Raw genomic sequence first — 21,290 nt, forward strand, 5'->3', positions numbered from 1 at the left:
GATAATGTAGAACTACTACTAGAATATAATTACATAATTGATACATGAAGTTTTTTTTCTATACATCTACTTGTATATTTGTTTAATGTTATAGCTGTTACTTTCCAAAGAACGGACTAGCTCTTGTGCTCGGTGAGTGATTTATGCAGTTATTAATTAATAACTTAATTAAAATAATATTAACTTCACGTGTTTCCATGTTAAATAATAAAACTGCATTTTTACTTCCGTAGCCATATTGAGTTTTAATAAATACGTTATAAAATTATTATTCTTATTACCCATTTAATATTTCTTCTTTTATTATTGACTTAATAGTTTTACTTTATTTGAAAGGTTTAATAGTAAACATTTGTGTAGACCTAAAATTTATTTTTATATTTATTTATTTAACTTTTTGTACATAATGTTATTTGTACATTGGCGGGCTTATTGCAAAATGGCAATTTTTTCCAACCAACCAATAAAATAAAAGTTTTATTTTTATAATTCAAGTTACAGAACATATTAAATAGAAAAAAAGATTAAAAAGCTTAAGATATAAAAAAATTGAAATAAACGTATTTGTTTAAAAATTACCTTAAATCAAAACTATTACTCAATGGGAAAAAGGAAAAAACATTTTTATGTGTTCTTAATATAAAAAATGTTTAAACAGAAGCAGAATGGCGACTGTTCTACAGTGTGTAACGTGGCCACTTAAACCAGCCAATGACATGAGCCCGCAAATGCCAAAACTTCAACATTCACTTCTCAAAAAGGTTTTCAAAAATTTTTATCTTTAAAATATTATTGTTTAAATTAAACAAAACTATATCAATCTTTTAAAATTATGACCGCCAAACTTACCCATTTAGTAATCAGACTATTATCATTCCTCATCCATCATTTAATTTAATTTTTTAAATACATTTTTTACGGTTAAACATTCTATCTTCAAAGCGAGAGACCATTATAGTCGATTATATAATTTAAAATACGTTTCCTCCGATAAAGATTTCGATCGGTATTTTCTCTTCGCATTTCCACTTCTAACTGTGTCATAATGCTCTCTCAGTTAAACACCCGTCGATCTTCACACTTCGCCAACTTTTTGCGCAAACTTTTGTACCGATAGCGCTTTGGCCGTTTTTTATTCCTTGGGAATTGAGTTTAAATTGGACCCTGCAAACGTTTCCTAACTGAAAGTCATTAAGCCTTCCAGACTGACTATGGTCAGCTTATATTTTAAACGTAAAATCTCATTCCATAACATTAAAGCGGATATCTCGTTTAAAACAAACAAAAAGACTGTTTGATAAATTGCTGAGGCATTCTGAATATTTCCATCTAAAGTTGTGTTTAATACGAATCCATCTTTGGAACGGCTGTAGTCTCATTATTTTTATTTTGACTTGGCGGAAATACGGATCCTTACTAGACTTGTGTGTCCAGAACATTATTAATCGCGTCTTTGTTGGTACATAAACTTAATTTAATCAATCATAAACTTATTAAACTGAATGGACTATTTTTACAATGTGGTAAAATAAGAAATGTTAATGTACAGCTCTAGGTAATAAAAAAAAATATTTAAGTAAAGAGAAAATGGATGTCTTGAGTTGAGATTCAGTTTTTGGACTTCAAAAAAATCACAAGTTATAATTTATTGTATAAATAAAACACGAGTGATACTTTAATCCACAAATTTGGAATATCCAGTGACCGGTTTCATCGCTTTCGCGACATCTTCGAGACTGGTATCTTTATTAAAGAGTTAAATGTATTTATACAAAACAGAGGTAAGGATAGATAATTCAAAGTTATATGTAAGTAAATTAAATAAAGTTATTTTTATCTTAAGGATCATTATCAACAAATTTTCTTTGGGTTAACTAATGAGTTGATATAATGCTATTTTAATGAGTTTAAGTATTTTATTTTATTTTTAGTGTCCCATCCTTCGTGAGTGTGGTTTTGTAAAAAATGATTTCTGAAAAACAAAGGGTAAAAAATCATTAGTAAAATTATATTACAATGGGTAAAGTAATGGAGAATGCACATGTGTTATCTGTTCATTCAGTAATTCTACGTCGGGTTTATTTTTTAATCTATTAATTTTGATAATTTCTAATTTGTCAAATTTATGGCCTTGAGGTGCAATATAAATTATTTTTTAATTCGAAGGAACGTTTATTTTCTATTAAATGATTGGCAAAATTTGAATTATCTTTATTATTGGACCATGATTGTATGTGCTCTTTTATGCGTGTTTTAAAAGCTCTACCCGTTTGGCCTACGTAGCATGTATTTTTACAGTCGTTAAAATTAAGAAGGTAAGTTCCTGAGTTGGAACACTTATATTTTTTGTCTTTAGTATTTACCAACAAATAAGCTAAGGAATTATTGTTGTAAAAGTTATAATGTTAAAATTATAATATTATAATGTTAAAATAAAGGCGGATTGGTAAATGAAAGACAGTGTAAAAAGTGGCAACTTAAACCAGACAATGACACGTCATAAGTCCTGTAAATGCCTAAATATCCGAAATCCCTTCTCGAAAATGCCATCTATCTGTATTGAATGGGTTAAACCAATACATCTAGAACTGACTCGTTCCCTCATCGACAATTAATACTCATTGACACGCTCTATAAAGTGGAATATTTTGTTTTACTAAACGAACTCAGAGTAACTTAGTTTGTTTAATTATATTAGAGCTGCATTCAAATAATATTCATCAAGGTACTACCAAAAATTGGAGCATACGCATGTTCTGTATATGAAAAAGTTTTTTTTTTAATGTTGCAACATATATTTGTGGTAGATTTAAATTAGACTCTTACCTTAAATTCCGTATTTATTTGGAAAAAAAACAACAGTTTTTACATATATTGTAAACAGAAAATAAGAATATATATAAACAAAAATTGTAAAAACAGTTAATATAAATTTTCCACAGTAGAGTAAACTATTGATTAAGTACATTATCCATATCAAAATAAAAGCAATTTTACAATTAAGAATTGTTAAGCACTTAGAAGTTGCAAATAAAATAAAAATAAAGTAAATACAAAAAAGTTAAATTTAAATTTAAATAATAAGAAAAGATAAAAGTTATATAAAAATAATGTAAAATGTACAAAATATAATAAAGAATATACGAGTACATACATAATTACTGACATCGTAAACTAAACGGGTGTACTGTCTATAAGAAATTTTCTATATTTCATATTTTATTTATTTTATTTTGTTATATTTGGGATTTTTACAGCTATTACATAAACAAAATAATTAGAAAAATCTTAACAATACTAAAGCCAATTAAAAAAATCCACTGTAAATATAAAGACACATAATATATAAGAAAATAAGTTTAGTAATTGTATTTGTGTGACGTTTGTATTCATGTAAATGTGAATGTGTGTATGCGTGAATTAATGAGGGAGAGGATACATGTGCGTGTGGGAATGAATGAGGGAGAGCGTGCGTGTGTGTGGGTGCGTAAGTATGAAAAAATAATTGTTTAACACTTGTAAATTATATTAAAAATGGTACAATAAAGAGCTTAGTAAAAAGTTAGAAACCTTTTTGTTAAAATTCAAATGACGAAATGATATAAATTGTTTTTTTTTTTTTAAAGTATGTCAAATTTCAAAACCGTATTCTGAAAAAAAAAGCATTTTATTTTAAAATTTAACTGATACACATCGAATAAATAATGTGACGAGTCCTATACAATACAGTAGGTAACCACAAAATGCAGTAAATACGAAATAATGACAACAATAAAATAAGGTTTGACAGTACGCGAACGTTGATTCAAAACGAACACACAAATGCATATTATATGCACCTACATAATATATGAATAAGAATAACATATAAGTTTAATAGAAATGATTCGGATTATAAAAATCAGGTGTGACAAACAGTTGGCCCGCAGTACGGGGATACATAATTGATACATGTCGGTAGATTATTAACTCCGATAGAAATATTAATATTTTTTCTCTAAAATAAGTTTGCCGATGCAATAAGTGATTAAAATAACTACACAGCACAAATCACAATTACAATTAACAAAAGTAATGGCTGAAAGTGATAAATTACGTGAAATTTCAAATATTTTCGAAAAGAGAATGTCAAGTTTTGAGGATAAACTTCTGCAAGCCAAAACTGAAGTCTCCGGAAAATCTAGTGCTGGTAATGTGTCAGTGATAGATAAAATATTAAATGATTTTAAAAGCTTCCGAATGAAGATGTTGGAAACGTTGAGCTCACTCCGAGCGAGAGTCGACAGTCTGGAGCTGCGCGTGGATGTTTTGGAGGCAGCCGCCAGAAACAACGTTTTGCTGCTTCACGGGGCCGATGAACAGGATTCATCTCCGATTGATGTGATTAAAAAAGTCTTATTGGACATCGGATGCACACCAAAAACTATCGCGGCCGTCGAATTCGCACACAGAGTCGGTAAGAAATCTAATAATGGGGATCGACCGAGACCTATTCTAATAAACTTCTCTGATGTCGGGACAAAAAGACATGTGTGGGTTCTGAAAAGGAAATTGAAAGGTACAAAATTTCTTTTAACCGAATATCTCACACCGCTGAGGCACAAAATATTTTCAGAAGCACGTAAGAGTTTTAGGCCTGATTCTTGTTGGACAAGAGACGGTAAAGTTATTATTCACATGCCAGATGGAACCTTCAAGAATATCTGTACCATGGAACAGCTTCAACTAGCGGCAGAATCTTGCAAAACCACTGCCACTACTCAAGATTACTCCCGTAGCACAGGATCTTCAAACAGCAAGAAAAGAGATCTTCGACCTAGAACGGTTGCTAAATAAATGGAATTTAATCACATATTTGCTTTAAACTTATTAATCATGTTCATTTACTTGTTTTAAAACTTCACTGTAATCGCTGTTATTTCTTTTTATATTATGGTAAACGAGATGCGACTTAATGTTAGGTTATGTTTAGCTTACTTCTTTGTATACCCACTGTATCTGTAGCTGTAGTTTGTATACCTAGATATTACATGTATAAATAGAAATTCAAAATTCTATGTTCTAGTACCATAGACCATAATCTATTACCATAGACTACTTTGTTCTGGTTTAGTGTCGATAATGAGAACATCAATTTGATCACTGATTGGTTACTCACTGCGCATACTCTATATACATAATATTGTCACTGATTGGCCACATAATAGTAAATATATATCTAAATAACATTTGCCATGTCGCTTGCAAAATGTAAACAAGCAAGTAGGTGTCAAAATAGTGTCAATTAAATATCCATTTGAATGTAAAAATTAGTAATTACTTATGACTATAGACTTACATTTCACGTCATATTAAATCTCTTCTTTACGTATTTTTCTTTATAATTTTTTTTTTTTTTTTACAATAAATTTTATACGATACTTACAAAATAGTTACCATAATATTATTTTGCAATTATTAAGTTTACTGTTAATTTAATAAACTTTTCAAACTTAATTCCAGGAATTTTAATTATCAGTGCGTAATATTAACTTATTATACTATACCTAGCGAACATAACTCCGCTAACCAAGTCATTTCAATTGATAAACCTACATAATATTGTCTCTATTAGGTTATTTTTCCTTGTTAATAACAAATATACGCTATGGGTTTTGAAAGAACGGTTTATTAAAAGATCTGTTCTTTGTATTTTATAATATTTTCTTTTATTTATTCATTTATGTAAGCTAAAACTTGTTTTTTTAATTTTTTTATTTCGTTTTTCTCTTTCTTATGACTATAAGTAAGAGATAGAAGTTGTTTATTATTTATATTCTACTTTTTCATTTCATGCATTTTCTATACTCTTTATTTATTAACAGCAATTCACATTTAAAATGATCTTTTAATGTTGTTGTTACTTCCATACATTTTCTATAATCTTTATTTATTATACTAACAGCAATTCACATTTGAAATGATCTTTTAATGTTGTTGTTACTTCTACAATATTAAAGTCAGTTTCCTTTATGTTTATTTAAATCAGTTTATTTCTTTTGTGTTCTTTAAAACCTTGTGTTTTAGTAATATATATTTATTTCTGTTTTAATATCTTAAACATATACTCGTATATTGCTATTGCCTTAGGTTTTCTTTGTATTTTTTTTAAAATATATTTTTTATCGTGAACTCTTTATTGTAACTCTTTATTGTAATCTTCCAACTGACGCATAAAATGAAGTGCTGTGTTGTTAAAACACATTGAATTATTTTATATTTATATACTTTGTAACCTAATTAACTTAGTTGTAGCTACTTACTTAAGTTCGTGCTATTATTCAATGTCCTCCACGTCTTCCTGTGAATCTTTCCACTCTATTACCGAATCCCTCCCTGAAACTTCTCTCTCCTCCTATCACTCTGATGTTACTGAATCAGACACAGAGGAAGTGTCTGGTCTCCATGATATACTCTTGAATAACTTTTCATGCTATCCTAAAGACTTTCATGTATGTCATATAAACGCTCAAAGTATACCAGCTCATTACTCCGATTTTCTATCAACATTTGCGGATTTGTCAACACATGCCATTCTAGTCAGCGAAACATGGCTAAAACCATCACTACCATCAACTTTGTATCCTTTACATGGATATCGACTTATCCGCAATGATCGAACTAATCGAAGGGGCGGTGGAGTATGTATATATCTGCGTGAAGAAATAAATTATTCACTTGTAAAACAATCTGAAACCAGTGGTGGCCATCCTGAATATCTGTTTTTAAAGATTAATTTCAAATACCATGATATGATGATTGGTGTGGTATATTGTCCCCCTGATATTAACTATTTTTCTGAAATGGAAACATTGCTGGAAAGCACGGTAGGTGATTTTCACTCAGTTATTCTTATGGGTGACTTTAATACTTGTCTTTTAAAACAAGACTCCAGATGCCAACGTTTGAGAGATATTATAAGTTCAGTCAACCTATATTTGCTACCTTTAGATCCTACTCATCACACTCAAGTTTCTCATACTCTTTTAGATCTTATTATAACTTCCATGCCTGACAAAGTCTCTAATTATGGACAGTTGACCGCTTCCGGATTTTCTCATCATGAATTATTATTTATTAACTATAAGATCAAATGTCTCAAAAGACTTCCTGTCACATTTCTTGCCAGAAACTTTAGAAGCGTTAATAAGGAATCACTTGAACTTGATGCCATGAGTTTAAACTGGTCAGTTATTAATAATCTAGAGACCATTGATGAAAAAGTTGAAACTTTTAACAGAATGATTACTGGTCTGTTTGACATTCATGCTCCTATGAGATCTGTAAAACTTAAATATCCACCTACCCCTTGGCTTACCAGTGACATTATTCAACTAATGGCGAAACGTGACAAAGCAAAGTCTAAACTTAAGTCAAATGCTTCATCTCAAAAATGGGAAGCCTTCAGAGTCCTGCGAAATCGTTGCAACCAATTGTGCAGAAATGCCAGAAGGAAATATATCCTCACAAACTTAAATCAAAACTCTACTAGTAAATCCTGGTCGTTTTTAAAATCTCTTGGCGCCGGTAAACCTAAGATAACATTATCTTCAACTGTCAAACTAGACGATCTCAATACTCACTTTGCTACACCTCCACTAATACTGGATGTCAGAACTAAATCCGACACTCTCCGACGTTTAAGTATGGCAGCTTCTTACAATTATCCACCGTTTTTATTTTCTTCCGTTCAAGAAACTGATATTCAACGTATTTTACTTTCTATAAAAACCAAATCTATGGGCAGTGATCAGCTGAGTATGAGATTGATACACTTTATTTTTCCTATTATCTTACCGGTTATTACTCACATTATAAACTTTTCTTTAAATACTGGAGATTTTCCTGAAGCTTGGAAAAAAGCATTTATTATACCACTTCCCAAAATTTCTTTGCCAGTTTCTGTCAAAGATTACAGACCTATATCTATTCTTCCAATTTTTTCCAAAGTCATTGAACGAGTTGTATATAATCAGCTAAATAATTATCTATTGTCAAATAATCTTCTTGATCCCAATCAATCAGGTTTTCGTGCGGGCCATAGTACAACTACCGCTTTAATCAAGGTTACAGATGACATTAGATACGCAATGAATAACAAAATGATAACCTTGATAACATTACTCGACTTCAGTAGCGCTTTCAACTCTGTGGATTTCGATCTTTTGTTGGCTAGACTTAAAACACTAAATATGACACAACCGGTTATAAAATGGTTCGGATCGTATTTACGAGCTAGACAACAGTGCATCAAAACACCAGATCATCAATCGGAATGGGTCGATATTGCCGCTGGAGTACCTCAAGGTGGAGTTTTATCACCATTACTATTTTCCCTGTTTATTAATCCGATTGCAGATTGTCTCAATTGTTCATATCATCTCTATGCAGATGATTTACAATTATACCTACATTGCAGACCTGAAAACACCAGCAAAGCAATAGAATCGATGTCTAAAACACTAAATTGCGTGTCAACATGGACAAAAGAGTATGGTTTACTAATAAACCCGTCTAAAACACAAATTATGTTTGCAGGTAGTCAAAGATTGCTTAGTAAGCTAGACATACCTTCACTTAATCCCCTTATTGTCAATGGTACCAATATTCAGTACAGGAAATCCGTAAAAAATCTAGGAGTACTAATGGATGAACATCTCTGCTGGCGAGCTCATACTAATGAATTAAGCCGCAAAATATTTTTCAGTCTACACTCACTTAGAAGGTTGCAAAAATTCTTACCCATTAGTACTAAATGCACTCTTGTACAAGCATTACTACTACCCATTCTAGATTACGCTGATGTTTCCATGACTGATTTAAGCTGTGAGCAACTCGATAAACTTGAACGACTTCAGAATACATGCATAAGGTACATTTTTGGTCTTAGAAAATATGACCACATTTCTGATTATCGTAGGCAACTGAAATGGCTCAAAATTAGACAGCGGAGAGACTATCACTCCCTCTCACTTCTGTTCAATGTACTTCATAGTCCTAACGCTCCTATATACCTGTGTGAAAAATTTCAACGCTTATCAGTTCATGGTTTACCTCTTCGTTCTCATTCTCAAGGCACTCTCTTAATACCCATACACAATTCCTCTTTCTTCTCTAACTCATATAGTGTCCATGCGGCTCGACTGTGGAATCATCTTCCATCCACCATCAAAGATGTTACTACATTATCTCTGTTTAAATCACGTCTGAAGAAACATCTCCTTTCTCTTCCTTAATCTCTCCTCCTTTCCTTCTTCCTCTTTTTTCCTTTTTCCCATTGAGTAATAGTTTCGATTTAAGGTAATTTATAAACAAATACGTTTATTTCTATTTTTATATATCTTTAAATTTTTAATCTTTTTTTCTATTGAATGTGTTCTGTAACTTGAATTATAAAAATAAAACTTTTATTTTATTGGTTGGTTGGAAGAAATTGCCATTTGGCAATAAGCCCGCCAATGTACAAATAACATTATGTACAAAAAGTTAAATATAAAAAAAATAAATAAAAAATAATTATATTAAAAGATCATATAGGAGAGATGAAAAATGTCTGCGTGACCGAAGAGAACCGTATTATAATAATGACATGCTCTAAAGAAAAAGTCGTTTTTCCTTGAGTTAGTCCTAGGTACTGGCTAATTAAATGTAGTATGGAGTCTTGTTCTGTTGAGTACAAGATATTCTAGACAACTTGTACGTAAAGAGCAGTCTACGACGTTGTTTACTAGTTTAAACAGGAATATTTGATCTGCAATCTCTCTTCTATACTCCAGAGTTTGAATTGAATTTGGTTTACAGTGAAATTTATATTTTATTAAATTTATGAATTTCTTTTGTATTTTTTCTAGGTTGTTTAAATATATTTTATATCGGGGATTCCATATAATTGAAGCATATTCTAACTGACTTCTTACATATGTGTGAAGGAATTGAAGAAGATTTTTTTTTAGATTTTATATAAGACCAAAAAATTTAACTTAGTTATGCAAAAAGCAGCCAGCCATAGAAAAATGAATCTGTAATTATATCACCTTAGTAAAAAGAGTGAATAATCAAATCTACTCAACAGTTGTAATGTTTTTGACTTTGACCAATGATAATCAATGAATACATTAATTCACTTTTATTACAAACAAGAATTTAATTATGTATTTGACTAATTTTAATGATTTTTAAAGACCGTAAGATTTTTCTAGTGCTGTGGGTGTTTTCTGCATATTGAGAAATGCTATTGTTGTGATAGACTCTATTTTTAGAAGGAGATTTTTACAGTTTTTTGTACAAAAGCAGCTCGGCTGGTTTAACTGAAAATAGAATTGACATAACTGCACCCGATAAAACCAACATCTCATTATTTCAAAATTGTAGATTGGCTGCTTTCAGCATAACCAATTAAAATTAATACCTATTTTTTTTCACTTGATTTTGGGAAACGCAAAAATAATATTAATTAACATTTATTTAAAAAAAAATACAACAGAGATTGAGAACGTTTTAAAGAAGGGAATATGGAAGTCTAGGCATTGTAAGAACTTATGGTCATTGACTGGTTTTAGTGTCCGCTTTACATACTATGTAACATTCACCATTTCACCTATTTTTGAAAAAAATGTTTTCAGACGTTGCCTAGTATGTGAAATAACTTGATCGAATGAATCTCTTCACAACAATAAAGGTTTCAGCTCTTTGATTTCACTAAAACCAACAGCTGGAAGAAATGAAAAAAATAAAGATGTAATAATAAACCAGCCAACGACAGATCATAAGTTCTTTAAATGCTTAGACATTCATAATCCATTCACTAAAATGTTCTCTATACATGTTGTAGTTTGGCTTCTTAATAACTCCCTAGGGGCCTAGAGGGTGATATCCAGTATTTTGTCTACAAACATTTGGACAATCTCTGTAAGTAAGAAGAGCTTGGCAATCGTGTTGCTAAGCGTAGTTTGACTCATATAAAAAATGATATATTTATTTGAATATGAATTATTTTAATCTTTGTTAATCACTTATTAACATATATTAACTAATGAAAATTCACACAATCCTTTCATAATGTTTATCTGAAAGGTTTTAACACGCTTTCATGACGCAAGCAGGCATTTCGGTTTTGATTCAAAACGTCACCTGGCTGGCATACGCGTTGGGCATTACTGAGCGTTTTGGCATTAGTTAAGCGCCTTTGTTTTTGAGGGCTTAGGGCGTGTCTACGTGTATTAATAGGTCGATGCGTTTCCCAAATTACAAATAATTTAGAAGTACGAGCATTGAATTGAACTATTGTTTAAAATCTTCTGAAAACGATCATTAACATAAATGAACTGAAAAAATACGTGAAAGTGAATGTTGATTTTTAAATGTATTTAATATGTATGCGTGCGAAACTAGCTGTTTTAAAAAAAATGTGTTTACCATAATGTCAATGAGGAACTTTAGCCATACGGGAAAATTGGATACAATAAACAGTTTCTTTCGCGTGGTAAGAATTGAAGCATTAAATTTTACGGAAAAGTTTTCTAAAAATACACGAAAAATTTTTTTTAAAAACATTTGAATAAAAACGAACTACTTTGAATAATATTTTTAATTGAATCGGCATTCACTTCGTAACACTTCATTATAAATTATTATAAAAATAAAACTTTGTTATCATTGTTACACAATTGTGTAACACTGATACCTAACTAAGTTTTATTTTTATAATAATTTACTTTGAATGACGTCACTGGTATGAGAGTTATGGAAGACTTTCAGTTTGCTTGCCGTGGATGGACCAATGGGATGAACTTATCTAGAATAACCGGAAAAGAACCTCTAATGTCACACGCGGAGTTGTTTCAGAAATACAAATTTAAAAAAAAATCGTAGCGCTGATAATACGATATACAAACCAAAATTTTTTTTTTTTGGTTGACTTGAATAGTCTATTAGCAACAAATATAATAAAAAAAACCACCGAACTTCCTCATTATAACAAAAAACTCAATTAATTTAACAACTTAAGTCGGCATTACTTTACGGGTTGTTTAACACATTACGCAATGTAGACCGTAAATATCAGGTACGTTACAAATGACAAGACATTGGCTGGTTAAAGTGGCCACTTTACACACTGTGGAACATTCACCATTCTTCTTCTTTGTTGTAATATGTTAATGTTAACAGCTCCCCAGGGAGTTGAATCCAGTCCTTGTCTACAAAAATTTGGACAAACTCAAAATATTGTTTACAAGGTAATACATTGAAAGCAAGTAGCTGCTAAACTGTCGAAATATACAAAAACCATGGCCTTAATTCTCCAACGACCCGTCTTTGTCGTATTGTTAACTCAAGACAAAATCTGGACTTTTTTGGTTTAAGTTTACAACGATTAAACGAGCACTAAATAAATAGTCCAGATCTTGTCTCGATGTCCTTTATGTTTGTCAATTTTTATTTTTTTTTAAAAATGTTTAAAATGTTTAATATTTAAACTTTATAAATTGTATACATTGACAATGTCCGTTAATAAATAAATAAACCGTATTCAGAAAACAAATTGCCTTCATAATGGGAAAAAAATTCTGACTGTTATTCATACGGCTTCTGGGTGCGTAAAACAGTGCATGAGATTTCGCTCTAGGATATATTGGAAACATACAAACTGATCTCTTACAGTATATTTGGATTTTAATATACACTTCCAGAAATCGAGATATAGAAACGCTTCTTAATAATTAATAGACGCTGTTTTGAAGCACAAAGAGTGTAGTAAAATATATTGTCAATATTATTTGCGTTAGCGTCGTAAATCTAGGTAATTGGGTAAAACAAAATAGAAATCTATCATTAGTTAACCTGGACACTGAGAGACCTTTTTTCTTTGCACGGTGACCTTCTCTTTGGGTCCATAGATCACGTGACTGCTAGGCTACACAATTTCTAAACATTGAAAAATCACGATTTGTTGGCACTTTTAAAAGCTTCTTTTGGTAGTCATTAGTCTACAATCACAGGAGAAGGGGAGAACGTGTTACTATTGAAATAAATGTGGAGTGCTGACTTTACTTGGCTTTCTGATATTTTTCCCGTTTTTAAATAAACGTATTCATTTATATTAACATATTACAACAGAGATGAAGAACATTTAAGAGAAGGTAATAAAGACGTCTAGGCATCAACCTGTGGGCTTACAACCTGTCAATGGCTAGTTTAAGTGGCCACTTTACACACTGTGTAACATTCTCCATTCTGCCCATATTATCATCTTTATTCATCAATATTCCTTCAATTCTTTCATCTGTTGATGTTTGTGAAGTTAAAGAGCTAAACCTTATGAGGGTGAGATTCATCTAATTGAATTATTTCACTTACATATTAGGCATAACCTGAAAATCTTATTCTTAATTTTTTTCATCTCTGTTGTAATATGTTAATATAAACAGCTCCTAATGGAGTTGAATCCAGTCCTTGTCTACAAAAATTTGAACCAACTCAAAATGTTGTGGGTTTTTATTTATTTATTGAAAATTAATGTATTTTTATTTTAAATCAGCTGTTACTCTCGGCTTCATTCGCGCGGTCATAGGGATAAATTAGTTTTCTTATTAGTTATGTCGTTTAACGATAAGATTTTCCCCCATGGAATGATATATTTTTCGGCATGAAAAGTAGCTTTTATCGATTGCCGGTCTTCCAGTTATCTCTATGCAAAAATATTATTATCCATTAGTTTTTGGCACGTAGCATCGTGAATCTGTTTTAATAATATTTATGATTTTTTCAACTAAGAATTTTCCTGAGGGAGTGATTGTTTTTGGTATTAAAAGTAGTTTGTGACACTTGTCAGCTCTTCGGTTGTCCCTATACAATCACGTTTATCGGTTGCTCCGTTGCGACGTGAAAGAAACACAAATATAAAAAATATAAAAAAACCGACAAACACGCTTTCGCATTTATTTATTTTACACAAACAAACAATCGACAATGATATAATAACATTGAAGTATTAGTATGAAAATATGGAAAATGTTCCCTTACTGATGGCCCTTGTGCATATTCGTAAATATCCAATGCGTATTTTACTAGGGATGTTTCGAAATTCACCCGAAGTGGCTTCGTAAATATTAGACATGTCGGATATAAATACCTGACGCGTTATCTACCCAGGTAATAACCGAAACAACCCAAATTGTTTTAAAATACATTTATGACACTGAGATACTACAATGTTTACATTGAGTGAGCTCAGGAGTGGTTTTGTGGCGTTTCGAAATTGAAAGTGCTAATTTATAAAGAGCGCCTAAGTTTCTCAGAAACATCCTAATCGGAAGACGTATTACCGAGTTATACCAAAGCATCCTGAATGAAAAACACGTCAAATTCTTGCGAATATGCATCTTGTGCCGAGGGAAATATTCAACATATTTTTGGAGTGTATAATTGTTTAATTAATAAAATTATAGAGAACTTTGAGGCAAATTTGTTTAACATGCGTAACTTTTATATAAATGTACATTAAAAAAATCTTAATAGAAACGCGTAAACTATTATCCTATGGAATAATTTGATGGGGTGGAACTTAAAACAATCATATTTTACCATAAGAAACTGTTCAAAAATTAATATTAAAAATAATGCTTAACAAAAATCGCACTTTTCCCTCTTTTCAATTGTTTCAAGAAGCTAAACTTTTAGATCTAAGACAAATATATTGTTTTCAATGTTTAAAATATATATTTAAGAACCAAAATTTATTTTATAAGTAATTCAAATAGATCAAGTCAAAGAAGGAATCGTGTGTTAGAAATACCACATTGTGAAACGAAGCTCGCACAGAGACATGCATATTTTATAGGTCAAAAAAATTTTAATTCTTTTTTTTACTGATAATATTGAATTGATTCCAAACTTTCAAAATTTTCCTTCTTTGAAAAAACATACACCATCCTGGATTCAAACTAAATATATGAACTCTTTTTATCTATGATTTATTTTGTTGCCCTTTAATAATAACGAATATTTTTGTTTTTTTTTTTAATATTTTTTATTTCCTTTTTTAATTACTGTAAAAAAAGAATTCCAAATTATCTTTTACATGATATTTTTTTTTTTCTTATTTTACACAAAAATATTAAAACTGTCCTTTATTTATTATAGGAGCGAAAATTCATTAACATTTTCTTGTAAACCCACGAACAGACCATGCCTTTGTGGGATTTTTTTGTTTACTATTTTTCTATTAATATGTGTTTCATTGCTATGTAATTATGATTTATTGTTTTAATACTCTGTTTTATTATTATGTTTATTGTAAAAAAACAAAAAAAAAATAATAAAAAAATAATAACTCCCTTAATTTTACCAAATGGTACATAAGGTACTGCATTAGAACATGAATCATAGCAAAGGCGACGTATTAAGTTAAATATACATCATTGATGCCAACTCAATAAATGAATAAAAAATAGGTGTGTTGAATAATTTAACACAAAATGGTATTTTTATGCTGGACTTTCAACATTAATCGATGAAAACGAAGGTAAAACACAATACAACCCTGATGGTCCCACTCCTGAATACCTTTGTAGGCACTTACTATAGGGTAGCTTTCTGATTATTTGCCAGCTAAAAGCTTTTTCCAAATTTCGCTAACGAAAGTGGTAAAATAAGTCAAATCATTTGTATTATTCTGCCTCGTAATTTGTCATTACGTGATAAAGTTATGAGGTTTTTTCATTGTTGAGAATTCTTGTTTATTCTGAATTTGGTATTTTGGCTATTCATTCATATATGTATACCGATACACATTTTTTATACAAGTTTTTATTCGGAAAAAACCAATTTGCAGAGGTTTTTTTGACAAATAACATAAAAATACATTACAATAATTGAGTTTGTCAAGATGTTTGTAGACAAAAGAATAGATTTCATCCCCTCGGGAGTTGTTCAGATTAACAAATGGAAGAAATGAAGAAATATGGATGTTCAAACATAGGCCAAATAGTGAATGTTACACAGTGTGTAAAGTGGCCACTTAAACCAGCCAGTGACAGTTCATAAGCTCTGTAGATGCCTAGACTTCCATAATCCCTTTTCTAAGGTATTCTCCATCCCTGTTGTAATTTGTTAATCTTAATGACTCCCGATGGGGTGAAATCCAGTCTTTTGTCTACAAACATTTGGAAAAACTCAAATATTGTAATAAAAACCAACTGGTCCATGAAGAAGTTTAAAAATTGGAAAATAATTTTTAGACGTTGCCAAGTATGTGAAATTATTCAGTCAGATGAATCTCTGCACAACAATAAAGGTTTCAGCTATTTAACCTGAGTAAAATTAACAAATGGAAGAAATGAAGAAATATGGATGTTCAAACATAGGCAAAATGGTGAATGTTACACAGTGTGTGATGTGGCTACTTAAACCAGCCAATGACAGGTCATAAGTCCTGTAGATGCCTAGACTTCCATATTCCCGTTTCTAATGTATTCTCTATCCCTGTTGTAATTTGTTAATAAAAATATTATCATATTGACGTTTTTTGTAGATATTTATTGATAAAAATCGGTAGTTGTTGATTTCGATAAAATTATCAATAAAACTTTTTGGTTTAATTTTACTTTTATTTAATTTCGACCAATGAATGCTTTCACCTACAAAGGCATCTTCAGGGCTGGTAAATTTTACCAATTTACTAGCCCTGAAGATGCCTTCTTATGCAAAAGCACTCGTTAATCAAAATTAAATAAAAGTAATAATATTGCAAGAAGTTTTTTTAGTTATTTTGTTTATAATTTTATCTAAGTAATAAAAATATATGTAGGTCCCGATAACTGCTTTACAAGCAATTTTTTATTGGGTGCTCAAACATAATTTCTAAAGCTTTAGAAACTAATGTGAAAAGTCCAGGGTATGCAAAAGTTAAAAAATAAAAAATGTTATTTACTTACATATGTGTACAGTATATATGTGTACTAAAAGTGATAGATAAAATAGATCCATATATGTATTTAGTTGATAAATAAATTGTTATTTTTTGTTAATATACCATGATTATTATTATTTTAACAGACGTTCCTTATAATGTTATCATCTAGGTACAAGTGGCAAAAAATGGATTGAGAGAAAGTAGTAGAACGGTGCGTATTTGCTCTTAAAAGACTGTGGTAAATAATTATTTTGCGAGCGAAGATGTAACATCGTGTTAACACAAGCAAAAGACGGAGTATTCTAAAGTTTAGTCACTTGAAAAAAAAAACATGGAAACTTACTGTTTTATATTTCATTTTCCACAATTTAATTCCAAAAAAATACGTTTAATTTAGCCCTGTTATAGAAAAATAAATTAAAAATCACGCCGATCAAAGTTCATGCATGCATCTCCCATCACTGTCCATAACCGACTGAATCTGTTTCACACAATACCGGCCACAGAATAGCATCACTGTCTTCCTTGTTATGAGTTCTATATTTGAGCTCTCTCTTATACAGATGTATTGTTGTATAGGTGGACATTCTGCGTAGCAAGGATAAATATTTTTTGTACTAAAATCTAGCATAGTGATACAAATTTTATTTTCCAAACTCGATGTGAAAATGTACATTTAAAATTTTCAAAAAATACAACTTTATCATTTAAAAAAAAAAGAAAAATGTATCAAGTCTTGTATCGTTTGTTGACTAGTGTGACATCACAGCCATACAAAAGTTAACCAATGTTAGGAAATTACACATTTCTTTGGATGTAATTTTTTTTTTGTTATTCTTGTATATTGTTCATGTAATAAATAAGAGTATGCAAATAAAACATAATTGTATATAATCTACCAAACGTTTAACCTTTTGCCAAACATAAAAAAACAAACCATAAAGCCATTTCTCCGTAGTGGTACGAAGAGAGCATAGAACTCCATTTTACTCTGTATTTGCATACATACCTCACTTTTTCTACATTTATTCATCTTCTCATGCACGCATAGTGTTTATACAGAATTTTAACATCTGCACTGAACTCCAAGTAGCTCCAGATAATTCCATAATTTATTTGATGGTCTATCGTCGGTTTTTCATAATAGTTTAGCCAATTTTAGCAACATTTTTAATGATTTGAGCTGATGAAGGACGTCCAAAGTGAAGTTGGTCATTTATTGAAATTTGACTTCTTTTCAAAAAGGAAAATCACTCAAACACTTAAACTTTTCTGTTAATATCATGTTTGTAGACAGCTGTTAACATTTCAATCGTTTTTGTGTTAGTTTTCTCGAACAGAGTGTAAAACTTAAAGGTGACGCACTCCATTGTCCATCAAAAAAACAAAAAGCATTCGAAACAACAATCACAAAAAAATTCACATCAGCCAAACGGAACCTTCTCTAGTGGCGACACTTAGAATACTGACTGAAAAAAGGTTGCTTTACACGATCATACCATTACAAAATACGATACTTCAAAAACTTCGCCTACCACAACATTAGTCGGGGTTCTTTTGGCCCCAACACATAAGTGTTCAAATAATGGCTGATGGATTTTATTTTTGTATAAATAATAATTTTAAATAAAACGTTGTCGGTTAACGCGATGTTTTCAACTTGAATAGGAAAATATCACGTTTTTTAATTACATTTTTACAGTTATAAAATTCTATGAAGTACTGTCCAATTAAATAAAGTTTTTTTGCTAATTATTATTTATCATTATTCCCTTTCCGCTCCTAACAGTGCATAAAAAACTGTATTGGTAAGCCAATCGCAGCGCACCTTGATCATATTTTTTACATGAAGGTAAGATGATTAGTCTAACGCTTCTGATACCAGTCCAGGGACTTTGAAATATTCTGTGAAAACATCCTCTTTTAATAAAGATTTCATATCAACCATGTTCGGAATCGAACCCGAGACTTCTTGCATGGCTAACGCGCTGACCATTACACCACAGGGACGAATTATAAGTAGCATTAAAAATATGTTTAAATTTGTAATTTCGAATTCCCCTCAAAAACGGTCATTCCATTGGCCACCGTCTAATACGTCACGATTCATGTTTATTTATTTTTGTTCATTCCCATTTGTTTAGAAGATTGTCACGAATATTGACGTCATAACTGTCAAGGCTAATTATGTGAGGTTTTTAAAGCAACGCATTTTAATTGAATTTATTTTTACATGAAAATATTTCTCCACATTATCCATATTGGTTTCAAAAATACAATTAATTATATATAATCCATTTCATATATTTTTTTCGTTTTCGTAGTATGTGATATTTCCCTATTATTAATGTAGGCAAAGGATATAATTTATTTATTTATTAACGGACATTGTCCATAAATACAATTTGAATGTAATAGTTTAAAATATTTTTGAGAAAAAAAGAATCATTGACAACTATAAGGGACATCAAGACAAGATCTGAACTATTTATTAAGTGCTCGTTTAAATCGTTGTAAACTTTAACCAAAAAGTCCAGATCTTGTCTTGAGGTAACAATACAACAAAGACGGGTCATTGAAGAATTAAGGTCATAGTTTGTTCTGTGCTGATCGATGAACAGTACTTCATTGTTTCTCAACCGACGAGTCGGAGTATTGAATTTTACTTGTCCCAGTAATGATCGATGTCCCAGGAACATCGATTATACCATTTAGTATGCCGAACATATATATGGAGTCAATATTAGTTTTACGTTTTTGTAGACAAGAAATATTTAACATTGACTCTATATCAACATAAGAATAATTATCCCCCTCTAGCCCAAGCATCCAGGCTACTTTTCGAAGCAAGCGATGTTGGACTGATTCAATGTAATTTAGGCGATTGACATAGAATGGAGACCAGACCACGGAAGCATATTCTAGAAGAGGATATAACGAAACTATAAACAAGAACCAGCTGGCGAATTGCATGCTTTTAATTCAGTAGAACCTGTAATTTAAAGATTATTTTGAAAAAAGAGAATTACTTACCAAGGTGCTATTAATCAACAATATGTTTACTAGGCTCAGAAGATAAAATGCTTATACGTAAGTATGCATCTGTATGATAGACTCACAAAAAAATAATAGAGCATAAATGTTGCAACTTTGACATTTTTAAAACAATACAAAATGATAACTCCGGTTGTGTTCAGAGAACATTGGAAGCGAAGTTAATACTTGAATGCCTCATACGAAATGCAATACTCCGTTCAACTTTACTCTGTGATGTTTGTCTTAGCGAGTTCACGTAAGTTTAAAAGCAAAACTCATCAAAGTGAAGTTATTTATACATTGCGAGGATTACAATGTAATTTGAAGGTTTTCAATGAAAAACAAAGAAAACGTTGATGACGTTATTTCACATAATTAAAAAAATATTCCTTAATAAACATTTAAAAGAATTCAGTTTTTTTTTAAGCAATTGAATTATTTTTTATTTATTTAGTTTTTTTTAACATAAATGGCAAATCTACCTTTTACGGACAATTATAATACTAACATAATTGGCTTAAATTATTTTTTTTTTTCATAACATAAATTTCCTTCCTAAGATTCATAAAAAAAAATAAACCTAAAGATTATACAAGATTTATAATAAAAAAATAACCTTAAAGTTAAACAGCATATTCAGTAGAAAGTTTAAATAATAAAAAAATTCTACAGCAATACAACAAGAAAATCATAAGTACTGTTTCATACGGCTGGGCAAAGTGAACATAAAACTGTATATATTATGAAATGCATGAATAAATAAATATAGTTACCATTCACTATCTTTGAAAAAATTCAAAAGGTTTGTTCTATAAGATTAATACCCTACACTAAATATATCAGATACGTGGGAATAACTATTGCCAAATTCATGAAGTCCAAATAATATATTATAATAATAAATATACTAGATGGCTTTCTTAGACTTTTATTTATAAATTTTTACCAGTGACCGGGTTTCGTCATGACTGACATGGAGACTGGAGACTAAACAAATTTCTATGGACAATATTTTGAGTTGGTCCAAATTATAATTGTAAATAAAATAATAATAAATAAATTATAAATAACATTTTCAGGCGTTGTCTAGTATGTAGGTTAAATAAAAAAATTAGATGAACCTCACCCGCATAAATAAAGGTTTCAGCTCTTTAACTTCACAAACACCAACAGTTGAATGAATAAAAGGATTATAGACTTAGCTATGGGCAGAATGGTGAATGTTACACAGTGTGTAAAGTGGCCACTTAAACCAGCCATTGACCGGTCATAAGCCATGTAGATGCCTAGGTTTCTATATTAC

At 30.5% G+C, this 21,290-nt stretch overlaps 1 long non-coding RNA gene across 1 annotated transcript; it reads left to right on the top strand.

Moving 5' to 3' along the window:
• On the top strand, positions 1 to 19,856 carry LOC148274267 (uncharacterized). Its single transcript, XR_015824340.1, has 3 exons — positions 1 to 132; positions 659 to 761; positions 19,772 to 19,856. It is a non-coding gene; the product is annotated as an uncharacterized LOC148274267 (long non-coding RNA).
• The last annotated feature ends 1,434 nt before the right edge of the window (positions 19,857 to 21,290 follow it).

This window comes from Micrasema longulum, unplaced genomic scaffold, assembly GCF_059751315.1.
Source record: "Micrasema longulum isolate JH-2025_06_02 unplaced genomic scaffold, ASM5975131v1 h1tg001709l, whole genome shotgun sequence".
Lineage (NCBI taxonomy): Eukaryota > Metazoa > Arthropoda > Insecta > Trichoptera > Brachycentridae > Micrasema > Micrasema longulum.